The sequence below is a fragment of the Genypterus blacodes genome, unplaced genomic scaffold, assembly GCF_046128005.1.
Source record: "Genypterus blacodes isolate CSIRO-AG114 ecotype Tasmania unplaced genomic scaffold, CSIRO-AGI_Gbla_v1 ptg000039l_1, whole genome shotgun sequence".
NCBI classification, from domain to species: Eukaryota; Metazoa; Chordata; class Actinopteri; order Ophidiiformes; family Ophidiidae; genus Genypterus; species Genypterus blacodes.
In genome coordinates, this window is record NW_027466852.1 from 1,702,866 (window position 1) to 1,710,000 (window position 7,135).

Sequence of the window (7,135 nt, forward strand, 5' to 3'; positions counted from 1 at the left end):
TGCACACCGCTGTGGAGGACAATGGATGCAAAATTACATAACAAACAGAAACTAAAAGGGGTCAAAACACACGTAACAGACACATAGAAAAGCTACCAATTAAAGTAGGCACTTGTACCGTTAGATTTAACATCTTGATCCACTAAATGTATGAATCTAAATGAAACTACAAGTCAATCATTTTTCAGATATGTGAGCCTTATGTCATGTAAAAATCCTCATCGTTGATTGGATGGAACTGTTTCTTGCAAACAAGAAGTCAGGAGTTGATTATGCTCCACAGAAAAGGTGAGTCGCTGAACTTTATGTTCATACAATGCAAGGAGCAGATAAGCCAGAGATGAGACACTGAACTTTTGAGTAGCACTTGAAAGCATTGTTACTCCGTTAGATATGAAATGCTTTCCTTTCTGTTGCCAGGTTGATAACCTGTGAACTTTGGTGTGGTGGTGAGGTGTTGCTTGCTTTCTGAAGTGGCTTACGCTGACAAACGCCGTTAAGATTCCTCCATCCCAAACAACAGGATGTGGAGCGGCCATAGCTACAGAGTCCAGCACCTACGTGACCCTGCGTATGCTCCAGCGCATCCTCCGCTGACCTGTGGGTGCAGGGACAAAAGGTTATCAGATCATCAAGCATCATCATTGATTAGAGGTCAAAGGTCAAATCCGTATGTCATAGCCGATGCTGTTACAGGGGCTGGAGGGATCTTTGTACAAACAGTATGTAGTGGCATTGATGTGTACTTAGATCTTTTACTGAAATGAAATGACTGATACCACAAAGGAAAAGCAAGCAGGTATTGGATAGTATGCAAAATAAAATTCATTATTTTGAAAAATGGAATATCTTAGCATGTAGCAGAGATGTGTTTTATTGACCGATGCAAGGTGTTTCAAATCTGTTTTTTGTGGGATTACACGAAAAAAATGCCAAAAGTTCAAACAAATCTAAAATACAAGCGTTTTACTCAGCAACAGCAAAGTGGTTGTTAGGGCTAAATCTACAAAACTAGCAACTAGCACAAAAAGGAATCTTTCCAGTGGTGTGTCTCTGTGAACCAAACCTCCACTCTTCCATCTTGGAATTTAAAGCAAAAGCCATTGACTAAAACAGTGCCTTCAGCAAGGTTGTAGTTAATGCTAATGCTTATGCTAGGATGCTGGTGGCGTTGACACTGCTTCTGCCCGCAGAGTTGATTAGGTTTTTCAAAATGAGAGCTTTAACTTCACGAATAATGGTCAAATGTTGTCATTACAGACTCTTTTATCTGTCTCTTTAGTGATAAACTACAGTCATTAGATTGGTGTTGGTGGCTAATCTGGAATTAGTGGAGGAGAAAGACAAAGAACAGGAAGATATTTACGTAAAAACAGAAATATGGCAAACGTGTACCTAGCTAATGCACAGTGTGTGTTCTTAGTTACTGTCACACTCTGAAGTGGTGCATAAAACCCCATGTAACAACAGTTTGGTGTACGCAATTAAGCTGTGTCATAAATACACTCGTTTGCCGAAACCTAAAAGCCCAAATGTCTGCCAGCTGGGCTCACTCGGCACCACATCCTCAGATACACACATTCTAACCAAATGCACTGTACACCTCCTTATTAGCAACTTCCCCTGTTCAGGAATAGTCCCACGTTAACATTTTAAGTGGCGGCAAATACTTGTTCATTAAAATCTCCACCAGCATAGTAAACTGGACTACAGTACCAATGAACCAGCTTCATTCATGGCTGGTGTTCAATCTCACACCCACACCGACTATTAAAGGATTAGACTCAGGCCAAATTGGTTCAGTTCACATCCATTGTAGGGGAACAGGCTGAGAGTCGTACACACAGCCCTTCCCTTTACAACACAACAAGTCCATATTAATCAAGCAATGACTGAAAACAATTGCAGTAATCCTGTGATGTTTTTGGAAAATAGCCTAAGACACAACTGCCACAGCAGATTATTAAATCCCTATTACTGTAAGAAAGGAATGTTACAGTGACACGCCTAGAGTGTGTGAGCCAAATAGCAACCGCTGACTGAAATCTATGCTCCGGGTCAAATTTCCAACAGCAAAAATCTGATTAATTTCTACATCTACCGTCTTACCTGTTCTGGCGATGCCCCTGGGAGAGCGTAATGAAGTGAAATAAGACCACAAACATCCGATGGTTTATTTCAATCATTTTCTTCCAACAAGGTTTGGATCGGAATCCTTTAAGTACATATTAACTTCCTCTGTCCTCTATATCTTCCTTTTGCTAAAAGAGACACTCCTTTCCTTGTTAAAAGACCAAATCCAGAGGTGTCTGCTGTGACAAAAGCTTTACAAGTGTGTGTGTGTGTGTGTGTGGGGTACTTGGGGGGGATGGGGGTGTGTGACATGATGTAATTGCAGGGTGCTGGGTGTAAGGTGTGACAGGTAACCTGTGTACAACAAAGAGAGGGTGAGAGAGGGAGGGGGGCAGGAAACAACAAAAAGAGAAAAACACACACACACACACACAAACACACTGCTGTTTCTTCAAATATTTTCCGACACACACACACACACACACACACACACACACACACACACTCACACACACACACACACAGAGTGAGAGAGAAAGAGACAGAGAGAGAAAGAGAAAGAGACAGAGAGAGAAAGAGAGAGAGAATTCAGAGGACTAAGTGTTTTATATAGGCAGTGACTGCGATCTCAGGGTCGGAAATAACTGCTGGCAGCCTCAGAGGTATAAAGCCTTTGAAGCCTTAACTATTACCAGCACTGATCAGAGTGCAATCAGCTGTATTAAGCTCCGAGGCGGAGTCCATGTCTAGACGCCTGGTGGTCCATTCACACACACACACACGCACACACACACACACACACACACACACACACACACACACACACACACACACACACATATACAGTACACACATCCTGCCTTAGATCTGACACTGGATTTGTCTGATGAACATCAGCAGTTGAAAAAAAAGTTTTTTATACTGAAATGTCACATGTTAATTTCCTTACAGCCTTAAAAATGTGCCCACTGAAGGCTGAGATCTAACCGATAACACCTTTTCCCTGCATCTTTCTGGTTATTCAGTCATCTTACGGCGAACCAAACATATCTGCTCTCAATTGACACCTCAATTTGTTTGACCCCAAAACAACAAATGGCACATTTTTGGCAGGCTTCTTCAAACCCCTTGTGATAATTATGAGATTACACAGGGTATGCAGCCCCAGGGTGCCACCACTGCAGAGGAGATGTTAGCATAGATGCACTCCAGCTGCAAACCACACAAACTGTGTGGTTGGTTGAGGGTGATTTAAAATTAAGGAGTGGAATGTGTAAGTGTTTTGTCTCAATTGGTTTTCAGCTTTCTCTCTCCCCCTCGGCGACCCGCCCCACCCTTCCCTTTGGATGTTTCCTGTCAAATGTGTCACCACCACACATCAGTAAGTGAGGTGGAAAGGAACCATAAAAGAGCTGTGCATGGTTTGCCTTGAGTTAGTGCCAAACCTCACTCTGTATCTGTCAGTTATGATGTAATTAAACCTAACCCTGCCTGCCAAAAGGAAAGGCAGGGAGAAAATTAAGAAAAATGAAAGTGGCCATCAGAGCTAATGAGACTGTAAAACATTGTCTGTTCTTGCGCAGTGTGTGGCAAGTGGAAGGGCTGATCTGAGAGGTTGCTGCACTCTCTTCCACCTTGCCAGCATGACTCGATTTCCAATGTGTGTCTGTTCCAAGTCAGTCTGCTTTCTCCCTCCTCCTCCTCCTCCTCCTCCTCCTCTTCTTGACCACATAAGATGTGTACCACACTGGTGGTCTTTGATTCCTCAACTTGAAAAGGGATGCACCACAAAGGGATCAGATATCATTTAAAGCCCACCCCCATGCTACAAAAACCCCATAACATATCCATCATAAGTGATGAGGTGGGTCTGGATACCAGGATGTGCAAAGATTAGAGAGGGACCGGTTGTCGAAAAGGTTTGGCTTCAAAATTGTCATCGGCAGAGTCAGGGCCTTTTTAAAAATCGTAATTAATGCATTGAAATGGCGAGGCAGTAATTTAAGAGACTGAACGTTTTCTGTTTAATATAAAATGCTGGATCGCTGAAATGTTCCCACCACAGCCCAATGTTACTTGACGGTTGTACAGATTTGTGGAAATGAATCATTTATCCAGCTGTGAATATGGACTCTGCTCAAATGAAATATGGAAACTTAGACTGTAGACGCAACACAAACAGGATCCTGCTTACCAGGCCAGTTTCTCTTCAGCAACTGCACAAAAACACCCTGATCCAAGATTAAATACATAGAAATACAATAGAACATATGATTGTTGGCAAATGCACCACTAAAATGCATCATAATAGGTGAGATTCCATAAATTGAATACACTATACACATTATATTCCCACTGTATCTGTTCACTCATCAGATTTAGCTTATGCTGTGTACTTACCTTATAATTTATCCCTCCGATCACTAACTGTAACACTGCCATGGAGAGTGTGTGATTTTGGTTTATTAAACTGTGTGTGGGTGCGTAGGTTTTAATGAACAGGATGTAGGAAGCCATGTACCTAAGGGGGAGCTTGGCATCACGCTAAAGTTAAAATAACACAAGAGTTCAGGGAGCTGTCAAGATGTTGAGCGGGTGTTGCTGCATTCACAGACTCACAGTTTTAGAGTCATGATTCATGGTTGTGTTTTTAATGTTTAGTGAGTCAGATTTAATGGCAGAGGTTCTGGATAAACTTTTTAATAGCGGCTCCTCTTATTCAAATGAGGCGTATGTTCTGAATGGAGGCTTTCACAGGTGCTGTGTGTGGCCGCAACAAGGTTAATTACAGATTCCTTCAACTTCCATTGATGTTCATTCATTGTTTATTTGTACTGATCACGTATTGCTGTGGTGTCCAAAATGTTGTCCTTTGAAATATTCAGGTTGAGGTAAAAATTCCAAACAATAACAATTTCAGAGCCTAATACCAACTGCGTTAACACCGCTGCTCTGTTTGCAATGTGTCATATCAGATCACGAAAAGCTGAAATGAATTAACTTCAGGAAAATTGATGTTTCTCTGAAATCTGCAACTGCTTTGTAAAATGTTCATAAGCCTTTTTTTATAGCCTACATCCTGCCTCATGTGTGCCAGGGTGATATGCCAGAAATTCAAAACAACACCCTTGTTTGTGGGAATTCTACTAATGTCAAAATACAAATGAAATCTCAATTAATTGATTGCTCCCAAAATAATCACACACAGAGGCCTGAGTAAGAAACTGTTGCCAGCTTACACATCCAGTAGATCGACAGCAACATCATCATTGTGCTGAAGTCATTTTGCCAGTATTAACTTCACATTTAGCTTTGTCTCCAGAGATAAATGTGTCACCTTAGGTTGTCAACTTCATCAGCCACTTTGTATTTCTGTTATCATGTGAGGCAATATTTACTTTTAACCAATGTCATTTGATTTAATTCAAAATATTTGATTCATAGTTCATAAGCTCAAACATAATAGTTTCCTGGTTTATTGATTGATTTATTTTATGTTAAACTACTGAATGTCTTTGATTGATTAACAACTCAAAGAAATCATATTGAACTGCACAGCATGGGATTCAGATCTGGCAGTGAAAACATGCTGAGCTCTGTGTTTTGATTTAAATATTAAACACTAGCTGAGTGTTTGGGCATCATTCGTGTCACATATACAGGAACCTGCATGTTAAGACTGTAGCAAGGCACTTGCTAACAAACCTGCTCTGTGAGACTCAAACTGAGTTGTGAGAGTGTCCAAGGAAATAATAACATTAATACTAATAAAGAATAGACAGGTTTACAGGTTTTAACATATCTTGGGTTGTACACCTGTAGTCAGTGACACAAGGAGATTTTAGATTTCGAGGAGGTGTGTGAGTCGAAAAGGCTGCTAACCACTTTGTGATCCACTTTGCACAGACTAGAAAATAACAAATTGTTTGGTGATTATGTTCGGGGCGTTTCTATGATTTATCAGTGGTCATAAAAAACACTTTGTGACCACCAAGCCCCATAGATCTGTGTGTAATGTTTTTACCAGGTGACTCCAGGATGATGGACAGCCAGGGGTTAGAGATCTTAAGGGGGTATGCAAAGGAGTCACACAGTTCTGAGGGGGTCAAGGGGCAAATGTCAGGAATGAGATCACCAGACTGGACACCTGTGAGGACCTGATGGGGGCAGCAGGGATGGCAGTGATGGGAGGACCAGTGGAGAGGAAATATCACTGCATTGATGAGCATGTTGATGGTCACCTCGGTACTGGGGATTACGCTTTTTATGGGAAATTATCAAAACAGAGAAACCATGCAGAAGTCAGCAAATTCTGCAGTTAGTGATCAGAAACTAGAGACACTTCAGGTCCCAGTGATGTGTGACTAAACATCCACAAATCCCAGGTAAAGATTGCTCGATTGATGGTGGTGTCAATCAGATGTAATAGCAGAGGACAGGTTGTAGTTCTGGATAGACGCTTAACTTCCTTCCTTCCGTCCTTCCTTCCTTCTAGAAAAACTCTTCTTGTCACATTTTGCTTGCTGCTTAACACCAAAATCATACTTCGGGATGGGATTCTTCATCTTGCTGCTGTCAAAGTTCAACCAAGTCCAACTTTGACCCATTTGCCAGTGAACTTCAAAATAAGTCCAAAATAAGAGCTGTATGCCACATGTGACATAAGAAGAAATGATGAGGGAAAGCTTACAAGCAGGAAAACATCAATTTTGTAATAGTTTAGTATCAGGTGTTTGGGCAGCAAGGTGAGCAAGAAGGGAGGAAGGTAGGAGGTAGGAATGAAGGGAGCACAGGTTCGGCTTCATTTCTCCCTTCCCTCCTTTGCATTCTGTTCATGTGTAGCAGCCTCTTCCTGTCACCATTTTGCCATGCCTGTTTAGGTCGTAGCTAAACTGGAAGAACACAGTGTACGGAAAAGGCACCGCAGCCATTCGACACAGAGCTTTGTAGAGATTACGACGCACACAGTCACACCACCACCACAGGCAGTCTCTGTACCAAACCCAGGATTAGAGCTTTGGCAATGGCAAGGCAGAGAAACACCAGAAGAATGCCCACAAAA